Genomic DNA, 22889 nt, shown 5'->3' with positions numbered 1-22889 from the left:
TGTGCTTTTACTCAATTCGGGAACCTCACAAGCCAAATTTGTAGTATTTTGCACGAATTGCAAGAGATGTTTGCATGTCGACGGTTGAAGTGGAAGCTCGTATTGAGTTTGCTAGAGAACGATTTGTCAAGCCTTCGATAGCTCAGTTGGTAGAGCGGAGGACTGTAGTGGTAAAACAGGCATCCTTAGGTCGTTGGTTCAAATCCGGCTCGAAGGACTTTTGCCAAATGCACATTTTATTGAATACTTGGAAAGTAAAATACTTGGAAAGTAAAATAACAGACAATTTATAATTATATTATATTTCATCACTGAAAATAGATGCCTTTTGCTTTGAGGCTGTGGCCACGTTATTTTTCTGTCCGACACCAATCTTCGTTGGTTTCCTGTGAGGTATTTTGGATCCCCATCTCTTGCTATGAACTGACAAAACAGCAGAATCCCCTTGACAATCTTGATTTCTCAAGGGAAATGGGAGAACACTATACACCATCCAAGATATTAAAATATTGTCAAGGCCGAACACTGATGAATACTCTGAGGAGATGGCCTGTGAGGCGCCGCCTTTCAACTTTTCCTCCTTTGTATGGTGGTCAGTAACATGCGGGAGACTGCGGAGGGGGTCATTTTTTTAATTGTGAACTGATGTGCTTTTACTCAATTCGGGAACCTCACAAGCCAAATTTGTAGTATTTTGCACGAATTGCAAGAGATGTTTGAATGTCGACGGTTGAAGTGGAAGCTCGTATTGAGCTTGCTAGAGATTGATTTGCCAAGCCTTCGATAGCTCAGTTGGTAGAGCGGAGGACTGTAGTGGTAAAACAGGCATCCTTAGGTCAGGACTTTTGCCAAATGCACATTTTATTGAATACTTGGAAAGTAAAATAATTGGAAAGTAAAATAACAGACAATTTATAATTATATTATATTTCATCACTGAAAATAGATGCCTTTTGCTTTGAGGCTGTGGCCACGTTATGTTTCTGTCCAACACCAATCTTCATTGGTTTCCTGTGAGGTGATTCGGATCCCCATCTCTTGCTATGAACTGGCAAAACAGCAGAATCCCCTTGACAATCTTGATTTCTCAAGGGAAATGAGAGAACAGTACACACCATCCAAGATATTAAAATATTGTCAAGGCCCAACACGGCTGAATACTCTGAGGAGATGGCCTGTGAGGCGCAGCCTTTCAACTTTTCCCCCTTAGTATGGTGGTCAGTAACATGCGGGAGAATGCGGAGGGGGTCATTTTTTTAATTGGGAACTGATGTGCTTTTACTCAATTCGGGAACGTCACAAGCCAAATTTGTAGTATTTTGCACGAATTGCAAGAGATGTTTACAAGTCGACGGTTGAAGTGGAAGCTCGTATTGAGTTTGCTAGAGAACGATTTGTCAAGCCTTCGATAGCTCAGTTGGTAGAGCGGAGGACTGTAGTGGTAAAACAGGCATCTTTTGGTCGTTGGTTCAAATCTGGCTCGAAGGACTTTTGCCAAATGCACATTTTATTGAATACTTCGAAAGTAAAATACTTGGAAAGTAAAATAACAGACAAGTTATAATTATATTATATTTCATCACTGAAAATAGATGCCTTTTGCTTTGAGGCTGTGGCCACGTTATTTTTCTGTCCGACACCAATCTTCGTTGGTTTCCTGTGAGGTATTTTGGATCCCCATCTCTTGCTATGAACTGACAAAACAGCAGAATCCCCTTGACAATCTTGATTTCTCAAGGGAAATGGGAGAACACTATACACCATCCAAGATATTCAAATATTGTCAAGGCCGAACACTGATGAATACTCTGAGGAGATGGCCTGTGAGGCGCCGCCTTTCAACTTTTCCTCCTTTGTATGGTGGTCAGTAACATGCGGGAGACTGCGGACGGGGTCATTTTTTTAATTGGGAACTGATGTGCTTTTACTCAATTCGGGAACCTCACAAGCCAAATTTGTAGTATTTTGCACGAATTGCAAGAGATGTTTACAAGTCGACGGTTGAAGTGGAAGCTCGTATTGAGTTTGCTAGAGAATGATTTGCCAAGCCTTTGATAGCTCAGCTGGTAGAGCGGAGGACTGAAGTGGTAAAACAGGCATCCTTAGGTTGCTGGTTCAAATCCGGCTCGAAGGACTTTTGCCAAATGCAAATTTTATTAAATACTTGGAAAGTAAAATACTTGGAAAATAAAATAACAGACAATTTATAATTATATTATATTTCATCACTGAAAATAGATGCCTTTTGCTTTGAGGCTGTCGCCACGTTATGTTTCTGTCCAACACCAATCTTCATTGGTTTCCTGTGAGGTGTTTTGGATCCCGATCTCTTGCTATGAACTGGCAAAACAGCAGAATCCCCTTGACAATCTTGATTTCTCAAGGGAAATGAGAGAACACTATACACCATCCAAGATATTAAAATATTGTCAAGGCCCAACACGGCTGAATACTCTGAGGAGATGGCCTGTGAGGCGCCGCCTTTCAACTTTTCCTCCTTAGTATGGTGGTCAGTAACATGCGGGAGACTGCGGAGGGGGTCATTTTTTTAATTGGGAACTGATGTGCTTTTACTCAATTCGGGAACCTCACAAGCCAAATTTGTAGTATTTTGCACGAATTGCAAGAGATGTTTACAAGTCGACGGTTGAAGTGGAAGCTCGTATTGAGTTTACTAGAGAATGATTTGCCAAGCCTTCGATAGCTCATTTGGTAGAGCGGAGGACTGTAGTGCTAAAACAGGCATCCTTAGGTCGCTGGTTCAAATCCGGCTCGAAGGACTTTTGCCAAATGCACATTTTATTGAATACTTGGAAAGTAAAATACTTGGAAAGTAAAATAACAGACAATTTATAATTATATTATATTTCATCACTGAAAATAGATGCCTTTTGCTTCGAGGCTGTGGCCACGTTATTTTTCTGTCCGACACCAATCTTCGTTGGTTTCCTGTGAGGTGTTTTGGATCCCCATCTCTTGCTATGAACTGACAAAACAGCAGAATCCCCTTGACAATCTTGATTTCTCAAGGGAAATGGGAGAACACTATACACCATCCAAGATATTAAAATATTGTCAAGGCCCAACACGGCTGAATACTCTGAGGAGATGGCCTGTGAGGCGCGCCTTTCAACTTTTCCCCCTTAGTATGGTGGTCAGTAACATGCGGGAGACTGCGGAGGGGGTCATTTTTTTAATTGGGAACTGATGTGCTTTTACTCAATTCGGGAACCTCACAAGCCAAATTTGTAGTATTTTGCACGAATTGCAAGAGATGTTTACAAGTCGACGGTTGAAGTGGAAGCTCGTATTGAGTTTGCTAGAGACTGATTTGCCAAGCCTTTGATAGCTCAGTTGGTAGAGCCGAGGACTGTAGTGGTAAAACAGGCATCCTTAGGTTGCTGGTTCAAATCCGGCTCGAAGGAATTTTGCCAAATGCAAATTTTATTGAATACTTGGAAAGTAAAATACTTGGAAAATAAAATAACAGACAATTTATAATTATATTATATTTCATCACTGAAAATAGATGCCTTTTGCTTTGAGGCTGTGGCCACGTTATTTTTCTGTCCAACACGAATCTTCATTGGTTTCCTGTGAGGTGTTTTGGATCCCCATTTCTTGCTATGAACTGGCAAAATAGCAGAATCCCCTTGACAATCTTGATTTCTCAAGGAAAATGAGAGAACATTATACACCATCCAAGATATTAAAATATTGTCAAGGCCGAACACTGATGAATACTCTGAGGAGATGGCCTGTGAGGCGCCGCCTTTCAACTTTTCCTCCTTAGTATGGTGGTCAGTAACATGCGGGAGACTGCGGAGGGGGTCATTTTTTTAATTGAGAACTGATGTGCTTTTACTCAATTCGGGAACCTCACAAGCCAAATTTGTAGTATTTTGCACGAATTGCAAGAGATGTTTACAAGTCGACGGTTGAAGTGGAAGCTCGTATTGAGTTTGCTAGAGAATGATTTGCCAAGCCTTCGATAGCTCGTCGCTGGTTCAAATCTGGCTCAAAGGACTTTTGCCAAATGCACATTTTATTGAATACTTGGAAAGTAAAATACTTGGAAAGTAAAATAACAGACAATTTATAATTATATTATATTTCATCACTGAAAATAGATGCCTTTTGCTTTGAGGCTGTGGCCACGTTATTTTTCTGTCCAACACGAATCTTCATTGGTTTCCTGTGAGGTGTTTTGGATCCCCATTTCTTGCTATGAACTGACAAAACAGCAGAATCCCCTTGACAATCTTGATTTCTCAAGGGAAATGGGAGAACACTATACACCATCCAAGATATTAAAATATTGTCAAGGCCGAACACTGATGAATACTCTGAGGAGATGGCCTGTGAGGCGCCGCCTTTCAACTTTTCCTCCTTAGTATGGTGGTCAGTAACATGCGGGAGACTGCGGAGGGGGTCATTTTTTTAATTGTGAACTGATGTGCTTTTACTCAATTCGGGAACCTCACAAGCCAAATTTGTAGTATTTTGCACGAATTGCAAGAGATGTTTGAATGTCGACGGTTGAAGTGGAAGCTCGTATTGAGCTTGCTAGAGACTGATTTGCCAAGCCTTTGATAGCTCAGTTGGTAGAGCGGAGGACTGTAGTGGTAAAACAGGCATCCTTAGGTCGCTGGTTCAAATCCGGCTCAAAGGACTTTTGCCAAATGCACATTTTATTGAATACTTGGAAAGTAAAATACTTGGAAAGTAAAATAACAGACAATTTATAATTATATTATATTTCATCACTGAAAATAGATGCCTTTTGCTTTGAGGCTGTGACCATGTTATTTTTCTGTCCAACACGAATCTTCATTGGTTTCCTGTGAGGTGTTTTGGATCCCCATCTCTTGCTATGAACTGGCAAAACAGCAGAATCCCCTTGACAATCTTGATTTCTCAAGGGAAATGAGAGAACACTATACACCATCCAAGATATTAAAATATTGTCAAGGCCCAACGCGGCTGAATACTCTGAGGAGATGGCCTGTGAGGCGCCGCCTTTCAACTTTTCCCCCTTAGTATGGTGGTCATTAACATGTGGGAGACTGCGGAGGGGGTCATTTTTTTAATTGGGAACTGATGTGCTTTTACTCAATTCGGGAACGTCACAAGCCAAATTTGTAGTATTTTGCACGAATTGCAAGAGATGTTTACAAGTCGACGGTTGAAGTGGAAGCTCGTATTGAGTTTGCTAGAGAACAATTTGTCAAGCCTTCGATAGCTCAGTTGGTAGAGCGGAGGACTGTAGTGGTAAAACAGGCATCCTTTGGTCGTTGGTTCAAATCTGGCTCGAAGGACTTTTGCCAAATGCACATTTCATTGAATACTTGGAAAGTAAAATACTTGGAAAGTAAAATAACAGGCAAGTTATAATTATATTATATTTCATCACTGAAAATAGATGCCTTTTGCTTTGAGGCTGTGGCCACGTTATTTTTCTGTCCAACACCAATCTTCGTTGGTTTCCTGTGAGGTATTTTGGATCCCCATCTCTTGCTATGAACTGACAAAACAGCAGAATCCCCTTGACAATCTTGATTTCTCAAGGGAAATGGGAGAACACTATACACCATCCAAGATATTCAAATATTGTCAAGGCCGAACACTGATGAATACTCAGAGGAGATGGCCTGTGAGGCGCCGCCTTTCAACTTTTCCTCCTTTGTATGGTGGTCAGTAACATGCGGGAGACTGCAGAGGGGGTCATTTTTTTAATTGTGAACTGATGTGCTTTTACTCAATTCGGGAACCTCACAAGCCAAATTTGTAGTATTTTGCACGAATTGCAAGAGATGTTTGAATGTCGACGGTTGAAGTGGAAGCTCGTATTGAGCTTGCTAGAGACTGATTTGCCAAGCCTTCGATAGCTCAGTTGGTAGAGCGGAGGACTGTAGTGGTAAAACAGGCATCCTTAGGTCAGGACTTTTGCCAAATGCACATTTTATTGAATACTTGGAAAGTAAAATACTTGGAAAGTAAAATAACAGACAATTTATAATTATATTATATTTCATCACTGAAAATAGATGCCTTTTGCTTTGAGGCTGTGACCACGTTATTTTTCTGTCCAACACGAATCTTCATTTGTTTACCTGTGAGGTGTTTTGGATCCCCATCTCTTGCTATGAACTGGCAAAACAGCAGAATCCCCTTGACAATCTTGATTTCTCAAGGAAAATGAGAGAACACTATACACCATCCAAGATATTAAAATATTGTCAAGGCCCAACGCGGCTGAATACTCTGAGGAGATGGCCTGTGAGGTGCCGCCTTTCAACTTTTCCCCCTTAGTATGGTGGTCAGTAACATGCGGGAGACTGCGGAGGGGGTCATTTTTTTAATTGGGAACTGATGTGCTTTTACTCAATTCGGGAACCTCACAAGCCAAATTTGTAGTATTTTGCACGAATTGCAAGAGATGTTTGAATGTCGACGGTTGAAGTGGAAGCTCGTATTGAGCTTGCTAGAGACTGATTTGCCAAGCCTTCGATAGCTCAGTTGGTAGAGCAGAGGACTGTAGTGGTAAAACAGGCATCCTTAAGTCGCTGGTTCAAATCCAGATTGAAGGACTTTTGCCAAATGCACATTTTATTGAATACTTGGAAAGTAAAATGCTTGGAAAATAAAATAACAGACAATTTATAATTATATTATATTTCATCACTGAAAATAGATGCCTTTTGCTTTGAGGCTGTGGCCACGTTATTTTTCTGTCCAACACGAATCTTCATTGGTTTCCTGTGAGGTGTTTTGGATCCCCATCTCTTGCTATGAACTGACAAAACAGCAGAATCCCCTTGACAACCTTGATTTCTCAAGGGAAATGGGAGAACACCATACACCATCCAAGATATTAAAATATTGTCAAGGCCGAACACTGATGAATACTCTGAGGAGATGGCCTGTGAGGCGCCGCCTTTCAACTTTTCCTCCTTAGTATGGTGGTCAGTAACATGCGGGAGACTGCGGAGGCGGTCATTTTTTTAATTGGGAACTGATGTGCTTTTACTCAATTCGGGAACCTCACAAGCCAAATTTGTAGTATTTTGCACGAATTGCAAGAGATGTTTGCATGTCGACGGTTGAAGTGGAAGCTCGTATTGAGTTTGCTAGAGAACGATTTGTCAAGCCTTCGATAGCTCAGTTGGTAGAGCGGAGGACTGTAGTGGTAAAACAGGCATCCTTAGGTCGTTGGTTCAAATCCGGCTCGAAGGACTTTTGCCAAATGCACATTTTATTGAATACTTGGAAAGTAAAATACTTGGAAAGTAAAATAACAGACAATTTATAATTATATTATATTTCATCACTGAAAATAGATGCCTTTTGCTTTGAGGCTGTGGCCACGTTATTTTTCTGTCCGACACCAATCTTCGTTGGTTTCCTGTGAGGTATTTTGGATCCCCATCTCTTGCTATGAACTGACAAAACAGCAGAATCCCCTTGACAATCTTGATTTCTCAAGGGAAATGGGAGAACACTATACACCATCCAAGATATTAAAATATTGTCAAGGCCGAACACTGATGAATACTCTGAGGAGATGGCCTGTGAGGCGCCGCCTTTCAACTTTTCCTCCTTTGTATGGTGGTCAGTAACATGCAGGAGACTGCGGAGGGGGTCATTTTTTTAATTGTGAACTGATGTGCTTTTACTCAATTCGGGAACCTCACAAGCCAAATTTGTAGTATTTTGCACGAATTGCAAGAGATGTTTGAATGTCGACGGTTGAAGTGGAAGCTCGTATTGAGCTTGCTAGAGATTGATTTGCCAAGCCTTCGATAGCTCAGTTGGTAGAGCGGAGGACTGTAGTGGTAAAACAGGCATCCTTAGGTCAGGACTTTTGCCAAATGCACATTTTATTGAATACTTGGAAAGTAAAATACTTGGAAAGTAAAATAACAGACAATTTATAATTATATTATATTTCATCACTGAAAATAGATGCCTTTTGCTTTGAGGCTGTGGCCACGTTATGTTTCTGTCCAACACCAATCTTCATTGGTTTCCTGTGAGGTGATTCGGATCCCCATCTCTTGCTATGAACTGGCAAAACAGCAGAATCCCCTTGACAATCTTGATTTCTCAAGGGAAATGAGAGAACAGTACACACCATCCAAGATATTAAAATATTGTCAAGGCCCAACACGGCTGAATACTCTGAGGAGATGGCCTGTGAGGCGCAGCCTTTCAACTTTTCCCCCTTAGTATGGTGGTCAGTAACATGCGGGAGAATGCGGAGGGGGTCATTTTTTTAATTGGGAACTGATGTGCTTTTACTCAATTCGGGAACGTCACAAGCCAAATTTGTAGTATTTTGCACGAATTGCAAGAGATGTTTACAAGTCGACGGTTGAAGTGGAAGCTCGTATTGAGTTTGCTAGAGAACGATTTGTCAAGCCTTCGATAGCTCAGTTGGTAGAGCGGAGGACTGTAGTGGTAAAACAGGCATCTTTTGGTCGTTGGTTCAAATCTGGCTCGAAGGACTTTTGCCAAATGCACATTTTATTGAATACTTCGAAAGTAAAATACTTGGAAAGTAAAATAACAGACAAGTTATAATTATATTATATTTCATCACTGAAAATAGATGCCTTTTGCTTTGAGGCTGTGGCCACGTTATTTTTCTGTCCGACACCAATCTTCGTTGGTTTCCTGTGAGGTATTTTGGATCCCCATCTCTTGCTATGAACTGACAAAACAGCAGAATCCCCTTGACAATCTTGATTTCTCAAGGGAAATGGGAGAACACTATACACCATCCAAGATATTCAAATATTGTCAAGGCCGAACACTGATGAATACTCTGAGGAGATGGCCTGTGAGGCGCCGCCTTTCAACTTTTCCTCCTTTGTATGGTGGTCAGTAACATGCGGGAGACTGCGGACGGGGTCATTTTTTTAATTGGGAACTGATGTGCTTTTACTCAATTCGGGAACCTCACAAGCCAAATTTGTAGTATTTTGCACGAATTGCAAGAGATGTTTACAAGTCGACGGTTGAAGTGGAAGCTCGTATTGAGTTTGCTAGAGAATGATTTGCCAAGCCTTTGATAGCTCAGCTGGTAGAGCGGAGGACTGAAGTGGTAAAACAGGCATCCTTAGGTTGCTGGTTCAAATCCGGCTCGAAGGACTTTTGCCAAATGCAAATTTTATTAAATACTTGGAAAGTAAAATACTTGGAAAATAAAATAACAGACAATTTATAATTATATTATATTTCATCACTGAAAATAGATGCCTTTTGCTTTGAGGCTGTCGCCACGTTATGTTTCTGTCCAACACCAATCTTCATTGGTTTCCTGTGAGGTGTTTTGGATCCCGATCTCTTGCTATGAACTGGCAAAACAGCAGAATCCCCTTGACAATCTTGATTTCTCAAGGGAAATGAGAGAACACTATACACCATCCAAGATATTAAAATATTGTCAAGGCCCAACACGGCTGAATACTCTGAGGAGATGGCCTGTGAGGCGCCGCCTTTCAACTTTTCCTCCTTAGTATGGTGGTCAGTAACATGCGGGAGACTGCGGAGGGGGTCATTTTTTTAATTGGGAACTGATGTGCTTTTACTCAATTCGGGAACCTCACAAGCCAAATTTGTAGTATTTTGCACGAATTGCAAGAGATGTTTACAAGTCGACGGTTGAAGTGGAAGCTCGTATTGAGTTTACTAGAGAATGATTTACCAAGCCTTCGATAGCTCATTTGGTAGAGCGGAGGACTGTAGTGCTAAAACAGGCATCCTTAGGTCGCTGGTTCAAATCCGGCTCGAAGGACTTTTGCCAAATGCACATTTTATTGAATACTTGGAAAGTAAAATACTTGGAAAGTAAAATAACAGACAATTTATAATTATATTATATTTCATCACTGAAAATAGATGCCTTTTGCTTCGAGGCTGTGGCCACGTTATTTTTCTGTCCGACACCAATCTTCGTTGGTTTCCTGTGAGGTGTTTTGGATCCCCATCTCTTGCTATGAACTGACAAAACAGCAGAATCCCCTTGACAATCTTGATTTCTCAAGGGAAATGGGAGAACACTATACACCATCCAAGATATTAAAATATTGTCAAGGCCCAACACGGCTGAATACTCTGAGGAGATGGCCTGTGAGGCGCGCCTTTCAACTTTTCCCCCTTAGTATGGTGGTCAGTAACATGCGGGAGACTGCGGAGGGGGTCATTTTTTTAATTGGGAACTGATGTGCTTTTACTCAATTCGGGAACCTCACAAGCCAAATTTGTAGTATTTTGCACGAATTGCAAGAGATGTTTACAAGTCGACGGTTGAAGTGGAAGCTCGTATTGAGTTTGCTAGAGACTGATTTGCCAAGCCTTTGATAGCTCAGTTGGTAGAGCCGAGGACTGTAGTGGTAAAACAGGCATCCTTAGGTTGCTGGTTCAAATCCGGCTCGAAGGAATTTTGCCAAATGCAAATTTTATTGAATACTTGGAAAGTAAAATACTTGGAAAATAAAATAACAGACAATTTATAATTATATTATATTTCATCACTGAAAATAGATGCCTTTTGCTTTGAGGCTGTGGCCACGTTATTTTTCTGTCCAACACGAATCTTCATTGGTTTCCTGTGAGGTGTTTTGGATCCCCATTTCTTGCTATGAACTGGCAAAATAGCAGAATCCCCTTGACAATCTTGATTTCTCAAGGAAAATGAGAGAACATTATACACCATCCAAGATATTAAAATATTGTCAAGGCCGAACACTGATGAATACTCTGAGGAGATGGCCTGTGAGGCGCCGCCTTTCAACTTTTCCTCCTTAGTATGGTGGTCAGTAACATGCGGGAGACTGCGGAGGGGGTCATTTTTTTAATTGAGAACTGATGTGCTTTTACTCAATTCGGGAACCTCACAAGCCAAATTTGTAGTATTTTGCACGAATTGCAAGAGATGTTTACAAGTCGACGGTTGAAGTGGAAGCTCGTATTGAGTTTGCTAGAGAATGATTTGCCAAGCCTTCGATAGCTCGTCGCTGGTTCAAATCTGGCTCAAAGGACTTTTGCCAAATGCACATTTTATTGAATACTTGGAAAGTAAAATACTTGGAAAGTAAAATAACAGACAATTTATAATTATATTATATTTCATCACTGAAAATAGATGCCTTTTGCTTTGAGGCTGTGGCCACGTTATTTTTCTGTCCAACACGAATCTTCATTGGTTTCCTGTGAGGTGTTTTGGATCCCCATTTCTTGCTATGAACTGACAAAACAGCAGAATCCCCTTGACAATCTTGATTTCTCAAGGGAAATGGGAGAACACTATACACCATCCAAGATATTAAAATATTGTCAAGGCCGAACACTGATGAATACTCTGAGGAGATGGCCTGTGAGGCGCCGCCTTTCAACTTTTCCTCCTTAGTATGGTGGTCAGTAACATGCGGGAGACTGCGGAGGGGGTCATTTTTTTAATTGTGAACTGATGTGCTTTTACTCAATTCGGGAACCTCACAAGCCAAATTTGTAGTATTTTGCACGAATTGCAAGAGATGTTTGAATGTCGACGGTTGAAGTGGAAGCTCGTATTGAGCTTGCTAGAGACTGATTTGCCAAGCCTTTGATAGCTCAGTTGGTAGAGCGGAGGACTGTAGTGGTAAAACAGGCATCCTTAGGTCGCTGGTTCAAATCCGGCTCAAAGGACTTTTGCCAAATGTACATTTTATTGAATACTTGGAAAGTAAAATACTTGGAAAGTAAAATAACAGACAATTTATAATTATATTATATTTCATCACTGAAAATAGATGCCTTTTGCTTTGAGGCTGTGACCATGTTATTTTTCTGTCCAACACGAATCTTCATTGGTTTCCTGTGAGGTGTTTTGGATCCCCATCTCTTGCTATGAACTGGCAAAACAGCAGAATCCCCTTGACAATCTTGATTTCTCAAGGGAAATGAGAGAACACTATACACCATCCAAGATATTAAAATATTGTCAAGGCCCAACGCGGCTGAATACTCTGAGGAGATGGCCTGTGAGGCGCCGCCTTTCAACTTTTCCCCCTTAGTATGGTGGTCATTAACATGTGGGAGACTGCGGAGGGGGTCATTTTTTTAATTGGGAACTGATGTGCTTTTACTCAATTCGGGAACCTCACAAGCCAAATTTGTAGTATTTTGCACGAATTGCAAGAGATGTTTACAAGTCGAAGGTTGAAGTGGAAGCTCGTATTGAGTTTGCTAGAGAATAATTTGCCAAGCCTTCGATAGCTCAGTTGGTAGAGCGGAGGACTGTAGTGGTAAAACAGGCATCCTTAGGTCGCTGGTTCAAATCTGGCTCGAAGGACTTTTGCCAAATGCAAATTTTATTGAATACTTGGAAAGTAAAATACTTGGAAAATAAAATAACAGACAATTTATAATTATATTATATTTCATCACTGAAAATAGATGCCTTTTGCTTTGAGGCTGTGGCCACGTTATGTTTCTGTCCAACACCAATCTTCATTGGTTTCCTGTGAGGTGATTCGGATCCCCATCTCTTGCTATGAACTGGCAAAACAGCAGAATCCCCTTGACAATCTTGATTTCTCAAGGGAAATGAGAGAACAGTATACACCATCCAAGATATTAAAATATTGTCAAGGCCCAACACGGCTGAATACTCTGAGGAGATGGCCTGTGAGGCGCCGCCTTTCAACTTTTCCCCCTTAGTATGGTGGTCAGTAACATGCGGGAGACTGCGGAGGGGGTCATTTTTTTAATTGGGAACTGATGTGCTTTTACTCAATTCGGGAACGTCACAAGCCAAATTTGTAGTATTTTGCACGAATTGCAAGAGATGTTTACAAGTCGACGGTTGAAGTGGAAGCTCGTATTGAGTTTGCTAGAGAACAATTTGTCAAGCCTTCGATAGCTCAGTTGGTAGAGCGGAGGACTGTAGTGGTAAAACAGGCATCCTTAGATCGCTGGTTCAAATCCGGCTCGAAGGACTTTTGCCAAATGCACATTTTATTGAATACTTGGAAAGTAAAATACTTGGAAAGTAAAATAACAGACAATTTATAATTATATTATATTTCATCACTGAAAATAGATGCCTTTTGCTTTGAGGCTGTGGCCATGTTATTTTTCTGTCCGACACCAATCTTCGTTGGTTACCTGTGAGGTATTTTGGATCCCCATCTCTTGCTATGAACTGACAAAACAGCAGAATCCCTTTGACAATCTTGATTTCTCAAGGGAAATGGGAGAACACTATACACCATCCAAGATATTAAAATATTGTCAAGGCCGAACACTGATGAATACTCTGAGGAGATTGCCTGTGAGGCGCCGCCTTTCAACTTTTCCTCCTTTGTATGGTGGTCAGTAACATGCGGGAGACTGCGGAGGGGGTCATTTTTTTAATTGTGAACTGATGTGCTTTTACTCAATTCGGGAACCTCACAAGCCAAATTTGTAGTATTTTGCACGAATTGCAAGAGATGTTTGAATGTCGACGGTTGAAGTGGAAGCTCGTATTGAGCTTGCTAGAGACTGATTTGCCAAGCCTTCGATAGCTCAGTTGGTAGTGCGGAGGACTGTAGTGGTAAAACAGGCATCCTTAGGTCGCTGGTTCAAATCCGGCTCGAAGGACTTTACACCATCCAAGATATTAAAATATTGTCAAGGCCCAACACGGCTGAATACTCTGAGGAGATGGCCTGTGAGGCGCCGCCTTTCAACTTTTCCCCCTTAGTATGGTGGTCAGTAACATGCGGGAGACTGCGGAGGGGGTCATTTTTTTAATTGGGAACTGATGTGCTTTTACTCAATTCGGGAACCTCACAAGCCAAATTTGTAGTATTTTGCACGAATTGCAAGAGATGTTTACAAGTCGACGGTTGAAGTGGAAGCTCGTATTGAGTTTGCTAGAGAATGATTTGCCAAGCCTTCGATAGCTCGTCGCTGGTTCAAATCCGGCTCAAAGGACTTTTGCCAAATGCACATTTTATTGAATACTTGGAAAGTAAAATACTTGGAAAGTAAAATAACAGACAATTTATAATTATATTATATTTCATCACTGAAAATAGATGCCTTTTGCTTTGAGGCTGTGGCCACGTTATTTTTCTGTCCGACACCAATCTTCGTTGGTTTCCTGTGAGGTATTTTGGATCCCCATCTCTTGCTATGAACTGACAAAACAGCAGAATCCCTTTGACAATCTTGATTTCTCAAGGGAAATGGGAGAACACTATACACCATCCAAGATATTAAAATATTGTCAAGGCCGAACGCTGATGAATACTCTGAGGAGAGGGCCTGTGAGGCGCCGCCTTTCAACTTTTCCTCCTTAGTATGGTGGTCAGTAACATGCGGGAGACTGCGGAGGGGGTCATTTTTTTAATTGTGAACTGATGTGCTTTTACTCAATTCGGGAACCTCACAAGCCAAATTTGTAGTATTTTGCACGAATTGCAAGAGATGTTTGAATGTCGACGGTTGAAGTGGAAGCTCGTATTGAGCTTGCTAGAGACTGATTTGCCAAGCCTTCGATAGCTCAGTTGGTAGAGCGGAGGACTGTAGTGGTAAAACAGGCGTCCTTAGGTCGCTGGTTCAAATCCGTCTCGAAGGACTTTTGCCAAATGCACATTTTATTGAATACTTGGAAAGTAAAATACTTGGAAAGTAAAATAACAGACAATTTATAATTATATTATATTTCATCACTGAAAACAGATGCCTTTTGCTTTGAGGCTTTGACCATGTTATTTTTCTGTCCAACACGAATCTTCATTGGTTTCCTGTGAGGTGTTTTGGATCCCCATCTCTTGCTATGAACTGGCAAAACAGCAGAATCCCCTTGACAATCTTGATTTCTCAAGGGAAATGAGAGAACACTATACACCATCCAAGATATTAAAATATTGTCAAGGCCCAACGCGGCTGAATACTCTGAGGAGATGGCCTGTGAGGTGCCGCCTTTCAACTTTTCCCCCTTAGTATGGTGGTCAGTAACATGCGGGAGACTGCGGAGGGGGTCATTTTTTAAATTGGGAACTGATGTGCTTTTACTCAATTCGGGAACCTCACAAGCCAAATTTGTAGTATTTTGCACGAATTGCAAGAGATGTCTACAAGTCGACGGTTGAAGTGGAAGCTCGTATTGAGTTTGCTAGAGTTGATTTGCCAAGCCTTCGATAGCTCAGTTGGTAGAGCGGAGGACTGTAGTGGTAAAACAGGCATCCTTAGGGCGCTGGTTCAAATCCGGCTCAAAGGACTTTTGCCAAATGCACATTTTATTGAATACTTGGAAAGTAAAATACTTGGAAAGTAAAATAACAGACAATTTATAATTATATTATATTTCATCACTGAAAATAGATGCCTTTTGCTTTGAGGCTGTGGCCACGTTATTTTTCTGTCCAACATGAATCTTCATTGGTTTCCTGTCAGGTGTTTTGGATCCCCATCTCTTGCTATGAACTGGCAAAACAGCAGAATCCCCTTGACAATCTTGATTTCTCAAGGGAAATGAGAGAACCCTATACACCATCCAAGATATTAAAATATTGTCAAGGCCCAACACGGCTGAATACTCTGAGGAGATGGCCTGTGAGGCGCCGCCTTTCAACTTTTCCCCCTTAGTATGGTGGTCATTAACATGCGGGAGACTGCGCAGGGGGTCATTTTTTTAATTGGGAACTGATGTGCTTTTACTCAATTCGGGAACCTCACAAGCCAAATTTGTAGTATTTTGCACGAATTGCAAGAGATGTTTATAAGTCGACGGTTGAAGTGGAAGCTCGTATTGAGTTTGCTAGAGAATGATTTGCCAAGCCTTCGAAAGCTCAGTTGGTAGAGCGGAGGACTGTAGTGGTAAAACAGGCATCCTTAGGTCGCTGGTTCAAATCCAGCTCGAAGGACTTTTGCCAAATGCAAATTTTATTGAATACTTGGAAAGTAAAATACTTGGAAAATAAAATAACAGACAATTTATAATTATATTATATTTCATCACTGAAAATAGATGCCTTTTGCTTTGAGGCTGTGGCCACGTTATGTTTCTGTCCAACACCAATCTTCATTGGTTTCCTGTGAGGTATTTTGGATCCCCATCTCTTGCTATGAACTGACAAAACAGCAGAATCCCCTTGACAATCTTGATTTCTCAAGGGAAATGGGAGAACACTATACACCATCCAAGATATTCAAATATTGTCAAGGCCGAACACTGATGAATACTCTGAGGAGATGGCCTGTGAGGCGCCGCCTTTCAACTTTTCCTCCTTTGTATGGTGGTCAGTAACATGCGGGAGACTGCGGAGGGGGTCATTTTTTTAATTGGGAACTGATGTGCTTTTACTCAATTCGGGAACCTCACAAGCCAAATTTGTAGTATTTTGCACGAATTGCAAGAGATGTTTGAATGTCGACGGTTGAAGTGGAAGCTCGTATTGAGCTTGCTAGAGACTGATCTGCCAAGCCTTTGATAGCTCAGTTGGTAGAGCTGAGGACTGTAGTGGTAAAACAGGCATCCTTAGGTCGCTGGTTCAAATCCGGCTCGAAGGACTTTTGCCAAATGCACATTTTATTGAATACTTGGAAAGTAAAATACTTGGAAAGTAAAATAACAGACAATTTATAATTATATTATATTTCATCACTGAAAATAGATGCCTTTTGCTTTGAGGCTGTGACCATGTTATTTTTCTGTCCAACACGAATCTTCATTGGTTTCCTGTGAGGTGTTTTGGATCCCCATCTCTTGCTATGAACTGACAAAACAGCAGAATCCCCTTGACAATCTTGATTTCTCAAGAGAAATGAGAGAACACTATACACCATCCAAGATATTAAAATATTGTCAAGGCCGAACACTGATGAATACTCTGAGGAGATGGCCTGTGAGGCGCCGCCTTTCAACTTTTCCTCCTTTGTATGGTGGTCAGTAACATGCGGGAGACTGCGGAGGGGGTCATTTTTTTAATTGTGAACTGATGTGCTTTTACTCAATTCGGGAACCTCACAAGCCAAATTTGTAGTATTTTGCACGAATTGCAAGAGATGTTTACAAGTCGACGGTTGAAGTTGAAGCTCGTATTGAGTTTGCTAGAGTTGATTTGCCAAGCCTTCGATAGCTCAGTTGGTAGAGCAGAGGACTGTAGTGGTAAAACAGGCATCCTTAGGTCGCTGGTTCAAATCCGGCTCAAAGGAATTTTGCCAAATGCACATTTTATTGAATACTTGGAAAGTAAAATACTTGGAAAGTAAAATAACAGACAATTTATAATTATATTATATTTCATCACTGAAAATAGATGCCTTTTGCTTTGAGGCTGTGGCCACGTTATTTTTCTGTCCAACACGAATCTTCATTGGTTTCCTGTCAGGTGTTTTGGATCCCCATCTCTTGCTATGAACTGGCAAAACAGCAGAATCCCCTTGACAATCTTGATTTCTCAAGGGAAATGAGAGAACACTATACACCATCCAAGATATTAAAATATTGTCAAGGCCCAACACGGCTGAATACTCTGAGGAGATGGCCTGTGAGGCGCCGCCTTTCAACTTTTCCCCCTTAGTATGGTGGTCATTAACATGTGGGAGACTGCGGAGGGGGTCATTTTTTTAATTGGGAACTGATGTGCTTTTACTCAATTCGGGAACCTCACAAGCCAAATTTGTAGTATTTTGCACGAATTGCAAGAGATGTTTACAAGTCGACGGTTGAAGTGGAAGCTCGTATTGAGTCTGCTAGAGAATGATTTGCCAAGCCTTCGATAGCTCAGTTGGTAGAGCGGAGGACTGTAGTGGTAAAACAGGCATCCTTAGGTCGCTGGTTCAAATCTGGCTCGAAGGACTTTTGCCAAATGCAAATTTTATTGAATACTTGGAAAGTAAAATACTTGGAAAATAAAATAACAGACAATTTATAATTATATTATATTTCATCACTGAAAATAGATGCCTTTTGCTTTGGGGCTGTGGCCACGTTATGTTTCTGTCCAACACCAATCTTCATTGGTTTCCTGTGAGGTATTTTGGATCCCCATCTCTTGCTATGAACTGACAAAACAGCAGAATCCCCTTGACAATCTTGATTTCTCAAGGGAAATGGGAGAACACTATACACCATCCAAGATATTAAAATATTGTCAAGGCCGAACACTGATGAATACTCTGAGGAGATGGCCTGTGAGGCGCCGCCTTTCAACTTTTCCTCCTTAGTATGGTGGTCAGTAACATGCGGGAGACTGCGGAGGGGGTCATTTTTTTAATTGTGAACTGATGTGCTTTTACTCAATTCGGGAACCTCACAAGCCAAATTTGTAGTATTTTGCACGAATTGCAAGAGATGTTTGAATGTCGACGGTTGAAGTGGAAGCTCGTATTGAGCTTGCTAGAGACTGATTTGCCAAGCCTTTGATAGCTCAGTTGGTAGAGCGGAGGACTGTAGTGGTAAAACAGGCATCCTTAGGTCGCTGGTTCAAATCCGGCTCAAAGGACTTTTGCCAAATGCACATTTTATTGAATACTTGGAAAGTAAAATACTTGGAAAGTAAAATAACAGACAATTTATAATTATATTATATTTCATCACTGAAAATAGATGCCTTTTGCTTTGAGGCTGTGACCATGTTATTTTTCTGTCCAACACGAATCTTCATTGGTTTCCTGTGAGGTGTTTTGGATCCCCATCTCTTGCTATGAACTGGCAAAACAGCAGAATCCCCTTGACAATCTTGATTTCTCAAGGGAAATGAGAGAACACTATACACCATCCAAGATATTAAAATATTGTCAAGGCCCAACGCGGCTGAATACTCTGAGGAGATGGCCTGTGAGGCGCCGCCTTTCAACTTTTCCCCCTTAGTATGGTGGTCATTAACATGTGGGAGACTGCGGAGGGGGTCATTTTTTAAATTGGGAACTGATGTGCTTTTACTCAATTCGGGAACCTCACAAGCCAAATTTGTAGTATTTTGCACGAATTGTAAGAGATGTTTACAGGTCGAAGGTTGAAGTGGAAGCTCGTATTGAGTTTGCTAGAGAATGATTTGCCAAGCCTTCGATAGCTCAGTTGGTAGAGCGGAGGACTGTAGTGGTAAAACAGGCATCCTTAGGTCGCTGGTTCAAATCTGGCTCGAAGGACTTTTGCCAAATGCAAATTTTATTGAATACTTGGAAAGTAAAATACTTGGAAAATAAAATAACAGACAATTTATAATTATATTATATTTCATCACTGAAAATAGATGCCTTTTGCTTTGAGGCTGTGGCCACGTTATGTTTCTGTCCAACACCAATCTTCATTGGTTTCCTGTGAGGTGATTCGGATCCCCATCTCTTGCTATGAACTGGCAAAACAGCAGAATCCCCTTGACAATCTTGATTTCTCAAGGGAAATGAGAGAACAGTATACACCATCCAAGATATTAAAATATTGTCAAGGCCCAACACGGCTGAATACTCTGAGGAGATGGCCTGTGAGGCGCCGCCTTTCAACTTTTCCCCCTTAGTATGGTGGTCAGTAACATGCGGGAGACTGCGGAGGGGGTCATTTTTTTAATTGGGAACTGATGTGCTTTTACTCAATTCGGGAACGTCACAAGCCAAATTTGTAGTATTTTGCACGAATTGCAAGAGATGTTTACAAGTCGACGGTTGAAGTGGAAGCTCGTATTGAGTTTGCTAGAGAACAATTTGTCAAGCCTTCGATAGCTCAGTTGGTAGAGCGGAGGACTGTAGTGGTAAAACAGGCATCCTTAGGTCGCTGGTTCAAATCCGGCTCGAAGGACTTTTGCCAAATGCACATTTTATTGAATACTTGGAAAGTAAAATACTTGGAAAGTAAAATAACAGACAATTTATAATTATATTATATTTCATCACTGAAAATAGATGCCTTTTGCTTTGAGGCTGTGGCCATGTTATTTTTCTGTCCGACACCAATCTTCGTTGGTTACCTGTGAGGTATTTTGGATCCCCATCTCTTGCTATGAACTGACAAAACAGCAGAATCCCTTTGACAATCTTGATTTCTCAAGGGAAATGGGAGAACACTATACACCATCCAAGATATTAAAATATTGTCAAGGCCGAACACTGATGAATACTCTGAGGAGATTGCCTGTGAGGCGCGGCCTTTCAACTTTTCCTCCTTTGTATGGTGGTCAGTAACATGCGGGAGACTGCGGAGGGGGTCATTTTTTTAATTGTGAACTGATGTGCTTTTACTCAATTCGGGAACCTCACAAGCCAAATTTGTAGTATTTTGCACGAATTGCAAGAGATGTTTGAATGTCGACGGTTGAAGTGGAAGCTCGTATTGAGCTTGCTAGAGACTGATTTGCCAAGCCTTCGATAGCTCAGTTGGTAGTGCGGAGGACTGTAGTGGTAAAACAGGCATCCTTAGGTCGCTGGTTCAAATCCGGCTCGAAGGACTTTACACCATCCAAGATATTAAAATATTGTCAAGGCCCAACACGGCTGAATACTCTGAGGAGATGGCCTGTGAGGCGCCGCCTTTCAACTTTTCCCCCTTAGTATGGTGGTCAGTAACATGCGGGAGACTGCGGAGGGGGTCATTTTTTTAATTGGGAACTGATGTGCTTTTACTCAATTCGGGAACGTCACAAGCCAAATTTGTAGTATTTTGCACGAATTGCAAGAGATGTTTACAAGTCGACGGTTGAAGTGGAAGCTCGTATTGAGTTTGCTAGAGAACAATTTGTCAAGCCTTCGATAGCTCAGTTGGTAGAGCGGAGGACTGTAGTGGTAAAACAGGCATCCTTAGGTCGCTGGTTCAAATCCGGCTCGAAGGACTTTTGCCAAATGCACATTTTATTGAATACTTGGAAAGTAAAATACTTGGAAAGTAAAATAACAGACAATTTATAATTATATTATATTTCATCACTGAAAATAGATGCCTTTTGCTTTGAGGCTGTGGCCATGTTATTTTTCTGTCCGACACCAATCTTCGTTGGTTACCTGTGAGGTATTTTGGATCCCCATCTCTTGCTATGAACTGACAAAACAGCAGAATCCCTTTGACAATCTTGATTTCTCAAGGGAAATGGGAGAACACTATACACCATCCAAGATATTAAAATATTGTCAAGGCCGAACACTGATGAATACTCTGAGGAGATTGCCTGTGAGGCGCGGCCTTTCAACTTTTCCTCCTTTGTATGGTGGTCAGTAACATGCGGGAGACTGCGGAGGGGGTCATTTTTTTAATTGTGAACTGATGTGCTTTTACTCAATTCGGGAACCTCACAAGCCAAATTTGTAGTATTTTGCACGAATTGCAAGAGATGTTTGAATGTCGACGGTTGAAGTGGAAGCTCGTATTGAGCTTGCTAGAGACTGATTTGCCAAGCCTTCGATAGCTCAGTTGGTAGTGCGGAGGACTGTAGTGGTAAAACAGGCATCCTTAGGTCGCTGGTTCAAATCCGGCTCGAAGGACTTTACACCATCCAAGATATTAAAATATTGTCAAGGCCCAACACGGCTGAATACTCTGAGGAGATGGCCTGTGAGGTGCGCCTTTCAACTTTTCCCCCTTAGTATGGTGGTCAGTAACATGCGGGAGACTGCGGAGGGGGTCATTTTTTTAATTGGGAACTGATGTGCTTTTACTCAATTCGGGAACCTCACAAGCCAAATTTGTAGTATTTTGCACGAATTGCAAGAGATGTTTACAAGTCGACGGTTGAAGTGGAAGCTCGTATTGAGTTTGCTAGAGAATGATTTGCCAAGCCTTCGATAGCTCGTCGCTGGTTCAAATCCGGCTCAAAGGACTTTTGCCAAATGCACATTTTATTGAATACTTGGAAAGTAAAATACTTGGAAAGTAAAATAACAGACAATTTATAATTATATTATATTTCATCACTGAAAATAGATGCCTTTTGCTTTGAGGCTGTGGCCACGTTATTTTTCTGTCCGACACCAATCTTCGTTGGTTTCCTGTGAGGTATTTTGGATCCCCATCTCTTGCTATGAACTGACAAAACAGCAGAATCCCTTTGACAATCTTGATTTCTCAAGGGAAATGGGAGAACACTATACACCATCCAAGATATTAAAATATTGTCAAGGCCGAACGCTGATGAATACTCTGAGGAGAGGGCCTGTGAGGCGCCGCCTTTCAACTTTTCCTCCTTAGTATGGTGGTCAGTAACATGCGGGAGACTGCGGAGGGGGTCATTTTTTTAATTGTGAACTGATGTGCTTTTACTCAATTCGGGAACCTCACAAGCCAAATTTGTAGTATTTTGCACGAATTGCAAGAGATGTTTGAATGTCGACGGTTGAAGTGGAAGCTCGTATTGAGCTTGCTAGAGACTGATTTGCCAAGCCTTCGATAGCTCAGTTGGTAGAGCGGAGGACTGTAGTGGTAAAACAGGCGGTTCAAATCCGTCTCGAAGGACTTTTGCCAAATGCACATTTTATTGAATACTTGGAAAGTAAAATACTTGGAAAGTAAAATAACAGACAATTTATAATTATATTATATTTCATCACTGAAAATAGATGCCTTTTGCTTTGAGGCTTTGACCATGTTATTTTTCTGTCCAACACGAATCTTCATTGGTTTCCTGTGAGGTGTTTTGGATCCCCATCTCTTGCTATGAACTGGCAAAACAGCAGAATCCCCTTGACAATCTTGATTTCTCAAGGGAAATGAGAGAACACTATACACCATCCAAGATATTAAAATATTGTCAAGGCCCAACGCGGCTGAATACTCTGAGGAGATGGCCTGTGAGGTGCCGCCTTTCAACTTTTCCCCCTTAGTATGGTGGTCAGTAACATGCGGGAGACTGCGGAGGGGGTCATTTTTTAAATTGGGAACTGATGTGCTTTTACTCAATTCGGGAACCTCACAAGCCAAATTTGTA

The 22889-nt window shown here is 41.3% G+C and overlaps 10 non-coding genes across 10 annotated transcripts; all 10 read left to right on the top strand.

Annotated features, from left to right (window-relative positions):
• Positions 1-131: 131 nt before the first annotated feature.
• Positions 132-217, top strand: TRNAY-GUA (transfer RNA tyrosine (anticodon GUA)). The gene is given in 2 exon segments: positions 132-168; positions 182-217. It is a non-coding gene; the product is annotated as a tRNA-Tyr (tRNA).
• Positions 218-2048: 1831 nt separating this feature from the next.
• Positions 2049-2134, top strand: TRNAF-GAA (transfer RNA phenylalanine (anticodon GAA)). Its single transcript is given in 2 exon segments — positions 2049-2085; positions 2099-2134. It is a non-coding gene; the product is annotated as a tRNA-Phe (tRNA).
• Positions 2135-4586: 2452 nt separating this feature from the next.
• TRNAY-GUA (transfer RNA tyrosine (anticodon GUA)) lies at positions 4587-4672 on the top strand. Its single transcript is given in 2 exon segments — positions 4587-4623; positions 4637-4672. It is a non-coding gene; the product is annotated as a tRNA-Tyr (tRNA).
• A 2478-nt stretch (positions 4673-7150) lies between these two features.
• On the top strand, positions 7151-7236 carry TRNAY-GUA (transfer RNA tyrosine (anticodon GUA)). The gene is given in 2 exon segments: positions 7151-7187; positions 7201-7236. It is a non-coding gene; the product is annotated as a tRNA-Tyr (tRNA).
• A 1831-nt stretch (positions 7237-9067) lies between these two features.
• TRNAF-GAA (transfer RNA phenylalanine (anticodon GAA)) lies at positions 9068-9153 on the top strand. Its single transcript is given in 2 exon segments — positions 9068-9104; positions 9118-9153. It is a non-coding gene; the product is annotated as a tRNA-Phe (tRNA).
• Positions 9154-11605: 2452 nt separating this feature from the next.
• Positions 11606-11691, top strand: TRNAY-GUA (transfer RNA tyrosine (anticodon GUA)). The gene is given in 2 exon segments: positions 11606-11642; positions 11656-11691. It is a non-coding gene; the product is annotated as a tRNA-Tyr (tRNA).
• A 1206-nt stretch (positions 11692-12897) lies between these two features.
• On the top strand, positions 12898-12983 carry TRNAY-GUA (transfer RNA tyrosine (anticodon GUA)). The gene is given in 2 exon segments: positions 12898-12934; positions 12948-12983. It is a non-coding gene; the product is annotated as a tRNA-Tyr (tRNA).
• A 5416-nt stretch (positions 12984-18399) lies between these two features.
• On the top strand, positions 18400-18485 carry TRNAY-GUA (transfer RNA tyrosine (anticodon GUA)). The gene is given in 2 exon segments: positions 18400-18436; positions 18450-18485. It is a non-coding gene; the product is annotated as a tRNA-Tyr (tRNA).
• Positions 18486-19691: 1206 nt separating this feature from the next.
• TRNAY-GUA (transfer RNA tyrosine (anticodon GUA)) lies at positions 19692-19777 on the top strand. Its single transcript is given in 2 exon segments — positions 19692-19728; positions 19742-19777. It is a non-coding gene; the product is annotated as a tRNA-Tyr (tRNA).
• Positions 19778-20718: 941 nt separating this feature from the next.
• Positions 20719-20804, top strand: TRNAY-GUA (transfer RNA tyrosine (anticodon GUA)). Its single transcript is given in 2 exon segments — positions 20719-20755; positions 20769-20804. It is a non-coding gene; the product is annotated as a tRNA-Tyr (tRNA).
• Positions 20805-22889: the final 2085 nt, after the last annotated feature.

The sequence above is a fragment of the Ambystoma mexicanum genome, chromosome 1p (genome assembly GCF_040938575.1).
Source record: "Ambystoma mexicanum isolate Mex_15411 chromosome 1p, UKY_AmexF1_1, whole genome shotgun sequence".
NCBI classification, from domain to species: domain Eukaryota; kingdom Metazoa; phylum Chordata; class Amphibia; order Caudata; family Ambystomatidae; genus Ambystoma; species Ambystoma mexicanum.
Note: the sequence above shows the minus strand (reverse complement) of the source record. Positions and strands in the feature narration are given on the sequence as shown.